Below are 18416 nucleotides of genomic sequence, written 5' to 3'. Positions count from 1 at the left end.
CCTATATAATACCTCACTATAATTCCTTGTTGGCCCTTCAGTTTTATACTATCTCCTCTCATATCTGCAGTCCAGAACTTGCCTGAGGCTATTCCTTATATCCTATTATCCTACTCAAGCATCTCTACTTGAGTTACCCTGTACCTTAAATTCAACATATTTGAAACTGAGTACTTCATTCCCCTACCCCCAAAAAGGATGGAAAAAAATGTTACCCTCTCACTATTGTTTTTTATTTCTCCGTTTATATATTGCTGCATTACAAACCACCAAGACCATAGTGGCTTAAAACAATAATAACATCATTTTGCTCCCTGATTTGCAGTTTGGGCAGGGTCAGCTTGTCTTTTCTCCACATGGTGTCAGCTGGGGAATCCACTTTTGAGTTGGCTCACTTGTGTGGTTGGCAAAGTGGAAGTGGCTTTTGCATGGGAGCTCAGCCAGTGCCATGTACAAAGGGCTTTGGTTCTTCTCTGTGAATGTGGAAAACCTGATGGTACACAACCTAGGCTGCTGCACTGGTGTTTATTACCGTCATTCACTGTGCATGAACAGTGGGAGGCGTGCATATCTTTCAGAACTGCACATTGATTCCTGGAGAGCGATCTTGGGTTGTAGGACTTTCAGCTGCATGATTAGGGAAACACAAGCCACAGTGTAATGGGGCATGGGAAAAGGAATATTATGCTAACATTAGTCAAAAGAAAGCTTGGAGTAATTTTAATTTCAGACAATGTAGACTTCAGAGCAAAGAAAATTACCAGGAATAAAGAGTGGCATTATATAATAATAAAAGGGTCAATTCTTCAGGAAGATATAACAATCCTTAAAGTGTATACGTTTGTAATGGGCTAAACCGTGTGTCCCCCTGCCCGGCCCCCCACAAATTCGTATGTTGAAGTTCTAACCCCCAATATATCAGAATATGACCATGTTTGGTGACAGTCTTTATAGGAGTGATTAAAATGAGGTCATTAGAGTAGGCCCCTTCCTCCGTCTCCCCCTCTCCCATCCTTTTGGATTGGGGTCTCACCATTTTGACCTCATTTAACCTTAATTACCTCCTTAAATGCCCTATCTCCAAATACAGTCACATTGAGATTAGGGGTTTGGCACAGGAATTTTGATGGACACAGTTCAGTCCACAACAACCCCCATCCCTAAGTTTCCTTAGCTTTAAAACAGATAACAACCGGCAAGACAACATAACATGAAGTGACTGGCAGACAATGTGGTGCAGCCTCCGGATGCTTAAGGCGATGAAAATATAATTACGTCTGTCTGCATAGGTTCGAACCTGCCGGCTACAATGCTGTCCTACGTTTTGACAGTTGTGAACCGCCCGCGGTGCATTTTCAGACGAGATCGGGCGCGTTCAGGGTGGTATGACCCTAGACGCGCGGTGCATTTTCAGCCTCCCTCCTGGCCTATACCCGTCGTGCACACACAAAGCAATCCTTAACCAACCTCATCCTGGCCTCTTGATTTGTAGAATCTTCGCTGAGGGGAGGAGGGCCTTACTCGTGATGTGTAGGAAGAGCAGCAACCAAAGGCTTACGTGAGAGTCACTTTTCAAAGCCATTTCCAAACACCTTTTCAGCAAACGAGAACCTGCTGGCGAGTTACCTGCTCGTGTCGCTCCTTCCCCGCAGTTTCCACCAGGCGGCGCGCCCCAGGAAGCCGGACGCCTGCTCCCGCAGGCCGCGTGCGTTTGTGCAAACTCAGCAAGGCCTGGCAGCCTTGGAAAGCAGGCCTTTAGCAAGCCGCGAAAACGCAATTGGGTGCCAGGGTTACTCGTTGCATTTGTGGTAGGCAGAGCTTTCCTTCAAGCAGCCAGAGGAAAGCTCTCTGAGGGTGTGTAATTAGGGTACGGTAATTAGCATATAATTAGGTCTTGGGTAGGGCGTGGGTCAAATCCACCGCCATGTTGGACCCAGACGGTTTCAGACAGCTTAGCCCCCATCCTGTTTGTTAGGGTGTTATCAGCGCAAGCTCTTCCTTGTTCTTGTAGCTAATTTTAACAGCTCCTTTAGGAGGTGTTAGGAGCTTAGGAAAGCTCTCTGAATGCTTAGAGGAAAGCTCTGCCACCACTACAGCGCTAAGGATATCGCCCAAGCTCATTGCTAAATGTCTCTTGGGAAAAAGCTCCTCATGATTTGTAAATTAATGACCTGCAGGTCCCCACATGAACACGAGGAAAGGGACTTGCAAGGTAGTGGTGAAGAAACATCAGCAGGTCCATTTGGGGTTCTCATCGGGTATCTTTCCTGATGGTGGGATGGGAACTTGGGGCCCTGTTGTAATTCCAGATCTGGGAAACTGCTGATTCCTCCCTTCCCCCAACTCTCCACACCATCTCCTCACCACTGTCTTTATGATAATTGTCCCATGGTGCATTAATTCTTTCCCAGTCTTGTCATTCAAACATTTATGTTTCCTGTAAGTACCATTAACAGCTTCTTCTGAACTGGTTTCTCTAAAAATTCTTCCTTTACCTTTCTTCTGAAGTGTCGGATCCTTTACCTTTTAAAAACGAAAGCTAGGTCTGGTGGCTCATGCCTAGCAAGACCTAATCTCTACAAAAAAAAAAAAAAAAAAAAAAAAAAAAATTAACCAGGTGTGATGGTGTGGGCCTGTAGTTCTAGTTACTGGGGAGGCTGAGGTGGGAGGATCACTTAAGCCCAGGAGGTCAAGGTTATAGTGAGTTACAATCGTGCCACTGCACTGCAGCCTGGGTGACAGGGCAAGACCCTTCCCCCCCCCCCAAAAAAAAGCATCCTGATAAACATAGACATGAAATTGAAACGTACGGGTGAAGGATGACAGATCTATGCCTCAGTCTTCTCATCTGTAAGACAAAGACAGCCTCATCACTTTTAACGGAGGTGAGCAATAAGTGAGGTACACCACTGCATATTACATGGCAGATGCTCAGTCTCCTCCTTCCACTTCCTCACTGGTTTTCCTGTGAAGAAAGGAGGTCCATGCAACACAGACCTAAACCCCTTTGAGAGGAAAAGAGGGCATTTGGTAGAGGGGAGGGGAGGAGTCCTGGCTTGTGGGTATAAAAATGTTTTTCCACTCAGATTATTTTCTGAAAGAGGCTGAGATCAGGCACCTAGTTTGCAGCCTCCTGAGTCTCTGGAGGGTTCATGCTAGTGGAATGAGAGGGCGGGGGGAACAAGGAAAGTGATAAATCTCATCCCTATTTGATAGGAATGCTGGGTGGTCATAAGAGAAACATCAAGCAGTAATTTCACATATCAGCAAAAAAGGAGCTGTTAAAATTAGTTACAAGGACAAGGAAGAGCTTGGGCTGATAAGACCCTAACAAACAGGATGGGGGCTAAGCTGTCTGAAACCATCTGGGTCCAACATGGCACTGGATTTGACCCATGCCCTACCCAAGACCTAATTATATGCTAATTACCATATGAAATTACACACCCGCCAAGGCCCTGACAGATTGAACCTGCTCATATTTAATATAAAAATGGGTGGCATCTCAATTTTATGAAATCTTCGCCTTTCCCCCAGAAAACCTCATGATTAGTCCACCCTCTAATTACAAGAGCCCATAAAAATAGAAAACTCAAACTCTGTTGGTCATGACTCGTTCTCACGAGCTCACCTGCACTTCCCTAAGTGTGTACTTTTGCTTAGCAATAAAAGCTTCTTGCCTTTGGCTTCATTCTGACTCCCCCCTGAATTCTTTCTTACGAAGGTGTCAAGAACCTGGAAACTGGCTGGGGCTGGGGCTGGGGTCTCACTGGCTTCTGGAAACCCTTCTGGGCCCTCCGGCAACACCTGTAGTGTAAGCAGCAATTCAGTGCTGTGATGCCTCAGTCCCAGACCTTTTCCACACCAGGGACTGGTTTCATGGAAGACAATTTTTCCATAGACAGGGGTAGGGGGGAGTGGGGAATCATTTCAGGATGATTCAAATGCATTACATTTATTGTGCACTTTATTTCTATTATGACATTGTGATATATAATAATTATACAACTCACCATAATGTAGAATCAGAGGGAGCCCTGAACTTGTTTTCCTGCATAGATGGTCCCATCTGGGGGTTATGGGAAACAGTGACAGATCATCAGGCATTAGATTCTCATAAGGAGTGGGAAACCTAGATCCCTCAAATGGACAGTTTACAATTGGGTTAGAACTCCTATGAGAATCTAATGCCTCAGATGATCTGACAGGAGGTGGAGGTCAGGTTGTAATGAGAGTGATTGGGAGTAGCTGTAAATACAGATGAAGCTTCACTGGCTCTCCTGCTGCTCACCTTCTGCTGTGTGGTCCGGTTTCTAACAGGCTACCAGGAGGAGGAATACCGGGTCAGTGGCCCAGGGGTTGGGGATCCCTGCTGTGATAGTTAGTACCCATGGCTCCAAATCTAGTGGCCCCAGGTCAGGTCCTAGTGGGACCTGGTTCATTTTTGCTAGTACCCATCTTGTCCACATGAACCATTCCAGCCAGTTTTCTCATGCTCTTATTCTGGAACATCTTCCTAACCCCAGTATATCTGCCTCAGTGTCTCAGCCTGTTTTTTTTTTTTTTAGAGAAGGAAAAAACAAACAAACAAACGTAAATGAAATTGCTGGAGAGTAGTGGCCACTAATCCTATGCCTGACCTGGAACTGGAAACACAAGGCTTTCCTGAAGACAGAGAAACTCTGAATAAACGGGAAAAGCAAGTCGGTGAAAAGAGCAAAAGAAAAGTTTCAGAAGGGACTTTGTTGACATAGCACAGGATGAAAGAGTATCAAAGGTCTCTGTTTGGGCCCTTGTCTGGGAAAGCCCACATTCGCTGAGTGAGAGAAAGCTGTTCACAGACATAACACCAAAGGGTTAGAGTAGGAAGCCACTTTTCATGAATTCAACAGCGGGGATAGGGGTGGGGGTAAGGTGGAGCTGCTTGGGTACACCAGGTGCCCGGAAAGCTGCAAAGGGCATTAGGTCAATATGCAAAAATACTTCTAGGTCAATATGCAAAAATACTTGTGATAGTTAATACCCATGTTGGGAAAGAAATTTTCTTGGGGACAGGAAACAAAGCCAACTGACTAATATACTCTCTCTCTAAGGAGAGTAAGTCTGACTTAATGCCTTCCTCGATTCTCTCTAAGTAAGGGTTTGTGAGGGCTTTGCTCGACTTTCCCCTGTTTCTGCTCCTGAGCTCAAAGCAGCTCTTGAAGAAAGAAATGTCATGTTTTGAAGCATATTTGGTAGATTGGGAAAGGGCAACTCACCATTTGAAGGGGATTGTTAGAGTCAACTGGTTCTAGAGTGAGCTGATCTTAAGAGGCCAAGAGGAGAAAGGAAAAACCGGGAAAGAAAGGGTGAAAGAAAAATAGAAAGATGTAAAGCAGTGTGACAAAAATGGCTGATCACTTACATGATAAATAAGAAGAGTAAAAGTGACATTTCACCAGCAGAGTGGCGCAGCGGAAGCGTGCTGGGCCCATAACCCAGAGGTCGATGGATCGAAACCATCCTCTGCTAAGGTGGTGGCTTTTTTTTTTTTTTCCTTCTTGAGGAATTATCTTCCGCGGTTGTGGGGAGAAGATGGCCTCTGTCTCTCTCTCTCTATATATATACATACGCTTGATCTCTTAAAAGTCCTTTCAGAGGCTGTATCTCACTTTTAGATATGTGTTCAGCATTTTCCTTCTCCTTTCTCCAAATGTTTGCATAATTCCTTTCTCACTCATTTCAGAGGAAAGGCATATCTTACTTGGGAAGAAGAGGTGACAATTCCCATGTTAACTTCCAACAAACTACCTATCTTCCAGTGAATAGAAAATACACTGAGGTTGAATATAATTTTATATTTTCTCGCACTCCAAGGCAAAACACTGTTACAGACTTTTGCCTGAGACCATTGGTTATTGTAAATCATTATTGTCTTTTTGCTTCTATGGGAACCTCCTGCTTCTTTTCCTCTTTTGTTCATTTCTATGCATTATTTATTAATTTCATTTCATGTACTGTGAATTCTTCTCTAAAGCAATCTGTTACAATGGCCAAAAGACATCTTTTATACTCTCCTCCTTCCATACTTATGGAAACTAGACACATGGAATGTTATGAGAAAGAGAAGCAACAATGAAGTTAAATGTAAAATGGTTGATTCTACTTTGATAGATTAAAAAAAAAATGTAAATGGTAGAAAACATTGGGGTACATTTAAAGCATTATGTGAATCAGAATTCCATGGGCAAACTCAGAAGACCAATAATCTTTATTTTGTCTGCTTACCTTCTAGAAGCATTTTAACTAACTTTAAATGTCCAGGAAAGAGATTGGTTGAATAAACTGTAACATGAACTGAAAGAAGAAGCTCTATGGGGCTACAAAAGAGATATAATTTCTAGCAGATAGTGTTAAGTAAAGAAAGTGCAGATGAATATTATAGTAGGCTACCTTTTCTTCAAGAAGGAAGGGGAATTAGGAAAACATACACATACCTGTTTTTCTTTATGAAAAGAAAACATAGTGAAGATAAACCAGAAAACAGAGAATCTGGTTACCTAAAATGGCGGTAAGAGACTTGGGGGAAATAGAGTGCAAGGGATATGGGATGCCACTTCTCTGAGTTTACCTTTGTTATACCTTTAACTTTTGAAAGCGTGTGAATGTTTTACTTTTTTTTTTTACAGAAGAGGTTCTCTGTGTGAACATGTTGACTAAATTCAAAAGGGTTATAAAAGGTTTTTTGCTGCTTTAAAATTTCTGAGTCATCATTTTGGCAAAATAAATAACTTATGGTAATCTGAATTCCCAAAATCAAACATCAATTTCAAAAATCTCTACCCTGGCATCTGGCTTTTTGAATGCTTCAGCAGGCCTCTAAAGTGTCCAGAAAAGAGAGGTAAACAGGATTATTTGACATGTTTAGGTACATGGGATTGCCAAAATGATGCTCAATCTTCTTTAAGCTATATTTTTGTAACACTAATATATATTTCAAAATTGTATAGGATTTCTAAAATAGTATAAGCTATTAATTATAGTTATGTTAAGTTATTGTAAACTGCAGAAACAACGAAATTTTCTCGTATAAAGCTACTAACCCAAGTAAACAAAAAATTAATTAAATATCAAGAAAATAATTTCATGTTAAACCAACTAATACGGAAGTTGTTTAAAATAGTTTATAACCAATGCTTGATGCCATATTCCTGGGAAAACAAAGTTCAGGTATATTTGGTCACATGGTTGGCCATTTAAACATTTTATAAAGGAATTTTATTCATTTGTTATTTTCTTTTTCTGTTTTTTTTTTCTTTTTAAATGGTTTTATTTTATGTGCAAATAATGAACAGATGTTATACCCATAAATTTTACTTTCCAAAAACAGGAGCTTTTTAAAATAAAATCATGTAATAACTTGTAAAAGACACTAGGATTCCTCTGCTTCTAGATCATTGCTACGTTAGAAAAATAAAGTGTATTCCACCAGGAATCACAGGTTAGAACTGAGTATTCTCCAAACCGGAAATTCTAGAGTGCAGTGTCACTCCAGGCAAAGATTATTCAGTTCTCATCCCCAACATCCACAACTACCTATCAGAAGGGTTAAACCAGGTCAAAACAGTCCAGCATAATTAGGTGTCATTAAACAATGTCATTATGCTCTTCTAAGATGCAACTAAACCAAAACAGGAAATACTAAAATCAAAGTAACATTTGACACTGTCATACAAATTGTTAGTTCCTTGTTGTAGCCCCCCTTCTATAACATTAATAAAGGGAATATTTTACTGCAAAGAATATTTTATTTTATACATCACTAGCCATGAATTGTTGCCATTAGTTATTATGCAAATGCTGCCTCGTGTCATTATCCAAATGGCATAACCATTTTGCATCCACAATTCACTTCTATAGTTAGAAGTAGAATTTTCCTGATTTACATATGTACATCTGTCAGTGAAGATTTAACACTGAGATGCAATCTAACATTCGTAATATCTGGTGTTTTGCAGATGGCAATGTAGGAAAGATATGTTTTAATCACTTTTCATTTAAGTGACCTTATGTAAAAAATAAACTAATAATTTAGCAGTTCCAAGTCTGTAAAGGACATTTTCAAATGTACATAAAAGAAATGGTTACAGAGATTTTAAGAAGCATCTTCCGTGTCTACATCCTCTTGTAACTGCTGTACCATTTTCTCTTCCAACTGCTTCCCTTTGCCTGCAAGAGGGGCTTGAATAAGATGGATGTTTGCTTGACTTCTTCGATATCCTAAACTTTCTGTAGCTCTTTATTTTTATTCAATCTGTTCATTATAAATTTAGCTGAGCATTTCTGTTTGATCTCTTCAACTCTCTTCATTGCATCAATAGTTTTATTCCATAGCTCTTGCTGGTATTTGATAGGTTCATTTCTATGTTTTTCAAATTCAAATGAATTATCCACTGTAAGCTCTTTACCAGCTGCTTTCTGGAATGCTTTGATTCACCTAACTTGGCGAGATTGCACTTCTTTTTAAGGTGTTTATGACATTTAGATTTACAAAATCTGAACACCTTGCAATCATTGTGGATGAACATCATGCCGTGACCAGGGTAGATGGGCCCTGAACAGAAATAACACTTCTCGATACACATGTTGAACCTGCATGGGTCCCCACCAACCAAACACCAAGCTTGAGAGCTCATTTGTTATTTTCAGTGCATGCTTTCTGGTTGTATAAAAGGTTTCCTATGCAAGAGGGCTGATGCTGTAACAGTAGATTATTATGCTACAGTGTATTTTCAACAGGTAAAGAAAGCTTTTTATGGTTTGAATCTTCTAGAAGCATCAGAGAAAGACTGTTCTTGCCATTCACACTACAACAAAACTTTGGGACCTTGAACTTTGAGTTCATAATCTCACAACTGAGAAGGGTCCCTCCAAGCTCTTGGAGCTGTGTACCCACTGGAAACCTTAAGATAAAACTAACCAGAGAAATTTCTCCCAAGAAGAGGATGACATCCTTAATATGAACAGTTTTTCTCAAGGTCACAGATTTAGATTTCTACTGTCATGAAACTTATCTTTGAATATTTTTTTCTTGCTCATGCCTCTACAAAAAATAGAAGTGGAAAAGGTGTCTGTTATGGGCACTTATGGTGTATACTCTTATTTGTGAAGGAGTTTATAGCCAGCTTTTTACATGGATAAACTTATACTTTGATAGATAAAAGATGAAGGCCCAATGTAGGTAAGAAACTTTCAAGGTACATGCTTTGCCTCATAATCAAAAACAAAACATTGGTTCACACCTCTTAACCCACATCATGGGTTAAAGAGAACATTGCTGGAAGGCCTTCACTCTTCTAAAAAGACATCATTTGTTAGGTCCTTTTTCCATGGTTTAAAGTAAAAGAAGCAAGCAATGATTAGAAATATATCCCTCACAATAGGTCTTATAGCAAATTCTACTGTAAAGGCTATAGTTACACAATAGACTCTAAATTCTCTTGTGAAAGTTATGACAGAATTGGCTAAACAGAGAAGTATCTATGCAGCTGCCGGCACTTGTGGCCTATGGAGAAATACATCAAATGAAGATTACGTGGAAATTCAGTGGTAGAAGATTGACAAAGAAATTGCTCAGTCAAGTGGGTAAACTGTTTATCTAGCTGATCCTTTGATCTATTTGATTTTAGGAGGTTTGGTTTATGGGGACCTTGGGTGAGCAGCACACTCCAAACTCTTGGTATCATCCTCCCAATAGTCATAATAATACTCTCCCTGGTGCACTGTATTCCCTCAAAGGTTTTAAATGCTTGTATGCAGCCATCTCTAGAATGTCAAATGGTCTTTCTTCAACTGGAATAATAAGAGCTGAAGGAAATGTGCAACTATGAGGCCCCTTAACCTATGAATGATATACTGAGACCGGAAGCCCAAAATGATGGTAACTGAGAGTGGCGCTAAGGCCCCAAGTTTTGGTTACACTGTCACCTAACTGAGAACCTGACCAAAAAGGGGAAATTTTTTAAACAAAATTCTGGGAGGCCATTGTTTCGGACTAGGCTTATACACTAGGCCCCAACAAACCAAACCAAACCAAAATGGAGTCACTTCTGCTAAGACTTTAAGGAAACACATAGATTCTAGAACAAACCGGGTTTTGTTTTTTCTCCTGCAAATCTCTATAACAAACATTACTGAGAGCATAGATATCCACCCCTGAAGTTCCCATTAAATATTTTAACCAAATTCATTTCCTCTTGCTTAGAAACCACCAAGCTTCAGATGATCATGAAACAAAGGTTCCAGCCAGCTCCATGTGAAGACACCACCCCGGCCATCAAGAAGCTACCCTCCACTAGACAGAACAGGGAGAGAGTTCCATGATCCCCAATAGGTAGGGGCTACACTCCAAGGTAGCATGAAGCAGTTACAGAAAAAAGACCATCAGTCCCTCTGCCTCCCATAAAGATTTATGGGGATCACATCTCTCAGGGAGGAGATGAGACAGGAAAATAAGGTCTGGAGGAGGGAACATAAGGCCAGTTCATACTTCAGCTATAACAGGAAATATCCTCTCCATAGGGCACATGCTGTAAATGACTTTGTAACTTTACCTCATCTTCTCTGTTTACATAGGACTTCCAAAATAACAAATAGAATTCTCCAGGGGGTAAACTCCCAAAAATTCTGTAACTGGGGCCTTTGAGCCGCTGTTCAGGCCCGCTCCCACACTGTGGAGTATACTTTCATTTTCAATAAAACCCTTTATTTCTTCATTGCTTTGTTTGTGCATTTTTGTCCAATTCTTCATTTGAGATGCCAGAACCTGGACACCCTCCACCATTACCAGTTACCTAAAATGGTGTTAAGAGACTTGGGGGAAATGGAGTGCAAGGAATATGGGAGGCCACTTCTCTGAGTTCACCTTTTGTTAGACCTTTAACTTTTGAAAGCGTATGAATATTTTACCTTTTTTTTTTTTTTTTGAGACAGAGTCTGACTCTGCCACCCAGGCTGGAGTGCAGTGGAGCGATATGGGCTCACTGCAACCTCCCCCTCTCAGGTTCAAATGATTCTCCTGCCTCAACCTCCAGAACAGCTGGGATTACAGGCACGTGCCACGTTACCCGGCTAGTTTTTGTATTTTTAATACAGATGAGGTTTCACCATACTGGCCAGGTTGGTCTCAAACTCCTGACCTCAGGCGATCCACCCACCTCAGCCTCCCAAAGTGCTGGGATTACAGGCATGAGCCATCGCACCCGGCCAACCTACATTTTCAAAAACTAATATTAAGGATGGGGAGTGGAGAAAACTAAGGTTGAAAGCAAGTTAAAGCAAATGAACTCAATTTTATTCCATATTATGACTACATGGAAAGGAAAAGAACATAATTTGTGGACAGGGCATTTGACAGTACACCTTCACTCTTTGGCCAAGAGAGTGAGGATGGTAGGGGGACAGGGGTGTGTGTATGGAGAAATGCAAACAAATCTTTAACTCTATTTATTTGTTTGGTTAGTTGTTACAACTACCTACTGAATCTCTTTTAATGGATAATTTTTGTTAGTAGATGGGCAAAGCAATTCCAAAACTATCGTACATGTATTATATGATAGAGCAAGTGAGTAAATATGCTAATCTTGTTGGAATTAGGGGTTTCAAAAGGGACACATAAAAATATAGAATGGGAGAATGTAAGAAAGAATCCTGAAGAGACTAATGGATAGAAATGGGAGGTATGGAAGTGAGCTCATGATTTTTTTTTTTTTTTTTTCCTGGAGACGGAGTATCTGTCACCTAGGCTGGAGTGCAGTGGCACAATCTCGGCTCACTGCAACCCCCGCCTCCCAGGTTCAAGCGATTCTCCTGCCTCAGCCTCCCCAGTAGCTGGAATTACAGGTGCATGCCGCCACGCTCACCTAATTTTTTGTATTTTAGTAGAGACGAGGTTTCACCGTGTTGCCCAGGCTGGTCTCGTGCTCCTGAGCTGAGGTGATCCATCTGCCTTGGCGTCCCAAAGTGCTGAGATTAAAGGCGTAAGCCACCTCACCCAGCCGAGCTCATGATTTTTAAAATATGTGTATGTACTTGTATGGGCATGAATACATGCAAATATGTGTGTATATGCACATACACATGTGTAAGTACATATGATTATATGTGTATACATACACATGTATTTCCTAGGTTTTTCCATTAAAAGGACCAAGAAGCAGATGTCATAGAAGCAGTTAATACACTAAGCCCCCAGGTATTCCTCTCTAATACTCTTACCCACTGAAAGAAATCAGGAAATTACTGAGAAATGACTGAATTTTGGGCTGGGGCAGGGTAGATGCAAATTAAGTCTGGAACAACTTGTTATGCAGAAAATAAGAACATGTTCAAAAGAATGATTGTGGCACTTTGGGGGGCCGAGGCAGGCGGATCACGAGGTCAGGAGATCGTGACCATACTGGTCAACATGGTGAAACCCCGTCTCAACTAAAAATACAAAAAAAAAAAAAAAAAAAAAAAAAAAATTAGCCGGGCCTGGTGGCGTGAGCCTGTAATCCCAGCTACTCGGGAGGCGTGAACCAGGGAGGCGGAGATTGTAGTGAGCCAGGATCACACCACTGCACTCCAACCTTGCGACAGAGTGAGACTCCGTCTCATTCCAAAAAAAAAAAAAAAGAATGATGGTAGCAAGCTACAAGGATCCAGAAGCCACTCGAAGGGTTTTCCACTATGAGCAGGTATAGGCAAAGCGACCTCCAAAGGCCCAGGGAGCTGGGAGGCCAAACAAAGGTTGACAAATCCAGTTTCTCAGAAAGAAACATTTAATAAGGACTTACAAACAGAAGGCACATCTTGGGCTGCAGCCCCAGAGGGTGGATCCTACACTTGCCCTGCAGAAAGTATCCTTTCTATTGCAATCTTTTAGGGTAAAACATGAACAACTGATCACACCTCAGACTGTCTTGCAAAACCCATGGCCACTAGGGAAGTTAAATAAGCATCTTTATGAGGGGTTATTCATGCTACGTACATTGTTTTTGACCTTGCCGCAGAATGCCTTGGTATGCAGGAGTCAAATATTGGTCGTTATGACTGTTTTGCTTCAAGATGGCTTTACTCTTGCAAGGCAAAGGCTATTTTCCCAAAAAGGGGCTCTCCCTAATTAAATATGGGTAAAGTTGAACACCATTATAATTAAGGACAATAATGAGTTATAAACCACTGGGGGAAAAAGATGTTGTGAGTCCATATCAAGGATAGGCATTTAAGAGAAATAGAGAAAAGGGAGGACTCTTACTTAAAACAGAATGTTGTGTGCAGACTAGCAAATAAGTAGGGAAGGCTCCAGGGAGCACTTTAAACTTTGATGATGCTCCCCTAACCTGCTGCATCTCTACCCTCAGTCCTCACACTTGACTTCCAAGCATGAGCTACGGTGAATTTTTTTTTCTGCCCAAACTCCATGTTCTCCTCCTTTTCATTTTCTACCCACAACACTCTTTAGCCCTCTCCTCTGCCCTCACTTTACTTGCTTTACTTCAGTGCTTATTCCTCTGATCTCAACTTAGACTTTAGTGAGACTTCTCTGGCTTCCATGATCTCAGCTTAGCTGCCTCCATCTATGATTCCTCAGCACCCAAATTGCTGTCATCATAATACCACATGTTTTAGTTTATTTTTGATATCTCCCTCTTACCCTCTAGCAAGTTCCCCCAGTGCAGGGACCAGTCTTGAGATCTTGTTCCCTTTAGAGTCCCCATTGCTTAACACAGTGCCTGGTTCAGGATAACAGTTCATCAACACTTTGCTGGGGATAAGACTTTCACCTAGTTATGGTCTTCACCAGAACCCAGGATGGCTCAGTTTTACCTTTTGCCCCAAGGCTGTCTGCACTGGTTGTTCCCAAATTTCTTCTGCCCATTCTTCCTTCTTCACTAATCCCAACCCTGCTTGCTTTTAAAGAGCTCATGTTTAACCATGATTAAAATAGAAGAACTTGTGGAGTCACTGAACCTTTCTTTTGCATGGTGGGGATTGAATTCATGATGGAAAAGTTTCTAGTTCACATCATCTTTGGCCAGTGGCCTCTGGAGAAAGAGATCCACAAGTGTGATTATATATATATATATATATATATATATATTTTTTTTTTTTTTTTTTTTTTTTTCTGATACGGAGTCTGGCTCTGTCGCCCAGGCTGGAGCGCAGTGGCTGGATCTCAGCTCACTGCAAGCTCCGCCTCCCGGGTTTACGCAATTCTCCTGCCTCAGCCTCCCGAGTAGCTGGGACTACAGGCTCCCACCACCTTGCCTGGCTAGTTTTTTGTATTTTTTTAGTAGAGAGGGGGTTTCACCGTGTTAGCCAGGATGGTCTCGATCTCCTGACCTCGTGATCTGCCCATCTCGGCCTCCCAAAGTGCTGGGATTACAGACTTGAGCCATAGCGCCCGGCTGAGATTCTATATTTAGTTGTATACATTTAGTCATTAATTGCAGAGGCCTCATCTTCTGCTTCAGTGACCAGCACCTGGAGGAGTTATCAAAAGTTTGTGGAAATGAATGGAACATTTTGAGGCCTCACCCACTATCCAGCCATTTCATTCCCAAGGCTTCACAAAGGAGAGCTTGTCCTCTCAGTAATCCTGACTCCTTTCCACTTCTCAGAAAGACTAGGTTCTGCTACCCTCATCGCTGCTTTGCTCAAGGGAAAGTCTGGTCAGGGCCTGGGAGGTGCAAGGCCCTGGTAGTGCAAGTAGACATCTTTCTGAAAAGCTGTCTTTGTCACATTGCAGGTCATGCATTGTCGCATGCGCTGCATTTGGGAAACTGACCTTTACTTCCCCAGGCCACACCAGCTGGGATGATTTTCACCTTTGGTGTTGGAAAAGATTTTTCATGTCTTGTTAGTTTTAGACGAGAAACAGAATGAGGTCTCCCCATGAAAGTCTGAAATCTTCCCATTTGTTAGGATCATTCCCTTGCCACCTCCAGGGTTTTACAGTTTGGAATTCCAGGAGGAGAATTTTCACTGTCTACTGCTTCCGTGCTTGCAAGTCATGAACAATTCTTAGCCAGCCTCGTTCTGGGTTTGGTTTGCTTAGAAACTCAATGACGGAAGCACGTTCTCACCTGTGCTATTCAGATGAGCTAAAATCCAAGACTTTCTCAAGTGTGTGTTTCTATTTGGGGCAAACTTCATGCAGAAAGTCTACATTCTGCAGGGAGTGTTTTTTTGTTTGTTTGTTCGTTTTGTTTCGGTTTTGTTTTTGCCCGCTAACCATCTGAGTTCACAAGGCGGTGAGCCTTCTTACAAATGAACTACATTCCCCAGCATCCAGGTTTTCGTTTTAGTTTTTAATGATAAATCAGAGGCAATATAAAATCAGAAAAAGCTCTCTCTTTAGGAAATAAATCAGCTTATAATTACATGTAAACTATGATGCTTCCTCAAAAGACCTAAATGCTTTTGAAAACCAGTTATGGTGGTGTCAATTTCATTTGAATGTTTATAAGCAAAAGGAATTTAGGAACTAGAAAACTGATTAGCAAATTACCAATCCTGTTGAAACAGCAGTCCCAAGTAAAGTTACTTTGAGCTCTGTCCTTTCATCAGTGATAATTTTTTTTCTGCTGCATTTTCTTGGCATTCATTGTAAAGTTACAGGAATTATCTTGTCAAATTGTTTTCTGTGAGATTGTATTATCAATCAGAATCGGATAGGTTTCCGTTTTTTTTTTTTTTTTTTTTTCCAGACAGATTCTCACCCTGTTGCCCAGGCTGGAGTGCAGTGGCACGATCTCCGCTCACTGCAACCTCTGCCTCCCGGGCTCAAGCTATCCTCTTGTCTCGATTACAGGTGTCTGCCACCACGCCTGGCTAATTTTTGTATTTTGGCAGAGACAGGGTTTTGCCATGTAGCCCAGGCTGGTCTCGAATTCCTGAGCTGAGGTGATCCACCTGCCTCGACCTCCCAAAGTGTTAGGATTACAGGCATGAGCCACACTCCTGGTCTCACAATCATATAGGTTTTCAAATGTCATCAAGATTTATAAAACTTGGGCTGGGCACGGTGGCTCACGCCTGTAGTCCCAGCACTTTGGGAGGTCGAGGTGGGCAGATCATGAAGTCAAGAGATCGAGACTATCCTGGCCAATATGGTGAAACCCCATCTCTACTAAAAAAGCAAAAATTAGCTGGGCTTGGTGGCACGTGTCTGTAGTCCTAGCTACTCGGGAGTCTGAGGCAGGAGATCGCTTGAACCCGGGAGGCAGAGGTTGCAGTGAGCCGTCATCGGGCCACTGCACGCCAGCCTGGTGACAGACCGAGACTCTGTCTCCAAACAAACAAGCAAACAAACAAACTTGTCTAATAACTGTGCATAATTATAAAATTGGTAGCGTTCACCTTTGGCCCTGTCTGAAAATTAAAAAAAAAAAAAATGATAGTGAAGGCAATGGGTGTCATTAATTGTACTTATTGTCATCCTTTCAGATGTATCACAGTTTAGAATCAAATTTACCCACACAAATTCTTAGATTCATGCATACTATAAACACATCCATGGAACTTTAGGATTTGAAACTGCCATTTAATCTGTAGGTCTTTAGCTACAAGTCATAAACAAGCTTGCTGTGATTCTAGTGCTTCTGACAGTTTCAAACCTTAAATGTAGTCCTTCAATATACTTAAAAAGAGCACAAAGACAATATTTTATCATTGGTTTACTTTGTGCATAGGCTGGAAAGGAAATAAAGAAAACAAAACAGGGCTAATGGAAGAAATAGAGAAGGAAAAGGGAATAGTGGGACAAGGAAAAAGAAAAATGGGAAGGCCAGACTGCCCTTGAGGTATGGATCATGAAAATCAAAAGATGTCATTAAGAAATTAACCCTTGTTTTCAAATTAACCATTGTTTTCAAGATTAAGCTTTGTTATACAAACTTGAGCTTTATCGTATTTCCAAATATCTTTTTTTCTTTTAAGAAAATTTTTATCTTTTAGCTTGGCCCAACTTTGGGACATATTCCAAATAGCTCAAATGAATGCCAAAAGTCACCAAGGCCTGTTTGTGACCTATTGTTGTTTTCTGGATCTCTTCAAAGCCTGCAGGGTTCACCAAGGAAACTCTGCTGTGCTTAATGGCGCCAACATCTTCATTATGAGTAGGGTAACTGACCCCTGGGCCAAAGCATTGGAATCCGACTCCTGGGGTTTCTGCACTCCAGGCTACTGGTTCATATGTAAGCTCATCAACAGCCTAATGGGTTCTTAGTTCTTTACGGGAAACTGGACACTACAAAATGGAATATTTGAGTCTTCAACCTCTTCCTCTTTATCTCTTTATTCCCCGTGCCTGAAAATGTTGAATACTATAGAGGACGAATGCTTTGGGGATATAAAGTGTATTAAAAAAACTAATCAAAAGATTCCAGGTTGCAGTGCAGTGGCAAGATCTTGGCTCACTGCAGGCTCAGCCTCCCGGGTTCAAGCGATTCTCCTGCCTCAGCCTCCCTAGTAGCTGGGATTACAGGCGCATGCCAACATGCCTGGCTAATTATTTTATATTTTTAGTAGAGACAGGATTTCACCATGTTAGCCAGGATGGTCTCGATCTACTGACCTGGTGATCCACCTGCTTCGGACTCCCAAAGTGTTGAGATTACAGGCGTGAGCCACCAAGCCCGGCCCAAAGGTGATTTTAAAATAAATTGTGATGGCACAGCTAACTTTACCTATGAAGGAAAACAAAGGTAGATCTCTCAAGTGTGTAAGAAATTCAGTTTCAGATAGATTACTGATTTAAATACAAAACGTAAAACAACAAAACATGCAGTGGAAATTAATAAGAGAACTCAGAAGAAAAAAATATTGACTTGGAAACTGTTACATAAGACATATTTGAGCAAGAATGGCTTAATAAAAATATGCTTCTATGAATGTCTACAAAAATCACAATAAAAATACAAATCATCTTAAATCAAATGTACACAAATAGGAAATTTACAGAAAAAAATGCGTTTGAAAAATAGAAACAAAAGAGTCTGAGTATGAGATGACAAGGGAATTGCTTTGTCCTGTTATGGTATTATTTTCATCAAAACAGTATCTTTAAGCTATTTTAATCCCTTGGAATCTTTAAGAATTGTAAAAATATTTTTATGCTTTCACACATTGCTTTCCAGTGGTGTTCTAAAATGTTTCTTTACAAATTTAAATCATTCTAAAGCATGTAATTGCCAGCATCTGATGAAATACAAATTAGAAGTGTCTAATGACTCAGTGAATTTTGTCCTTTGGAACCTAAAAGCTAACAACTTGGCAGGTACTAGAATTCTTTAAAAATATACTTAGCATAATTTTATTTAACAGTTGAAAATGTGCATAAATTCTTTTTCTATCTTTAAAAGATATTTCTATTCCACATCTGCCATAGAATT

The 18416-nt window shown here is 41.1% G+C and overlaps 1 non-coding gene and 1 pseudogene across 1 annotated transcript; one reads left to right on the top strand and one right to left on the bottom strand.

Moving 5' to 3' along the window:
* The first annotated feature begins 5439 nt into the window (after positions 1 to 5439).
* TRNAM-CAU (transfer RNA methionine (anticodon CAU)) lies at positions 5440 to 5511 on the top strand. Its single transcript has one exon. It is a non-coding gene; the product is annotated as a tRNA-Met (tRNA).
* Positions 5512 to 8125: 2614 nt separating this feature from the next.
* Positions 8126 to 8624, bottom strand: LOC102116767 (probable ribosome biogenesis protein RLP24 pseudogene; annotated as a pseudogene).
* Between the last annotated feature and the right edge of the window lie 9792 nt (positions 8625 to 18416).

Source organism: Macaca fascicularis, chromosome 4 (assembly GCF_037993035.2).
Source record: "Macaca fascicularis isolate 582-1 chromosome 4, T2T-MFA8v1.1".
NCBI lineage: Eukaryota > Metazoa > Chordata > Mammalia > Primates > Cercopithecidae > Macaca > Macaca fascicularis.
This window is presented reverse-complemented; position numbering and strand designations above follow the sequence as displayed.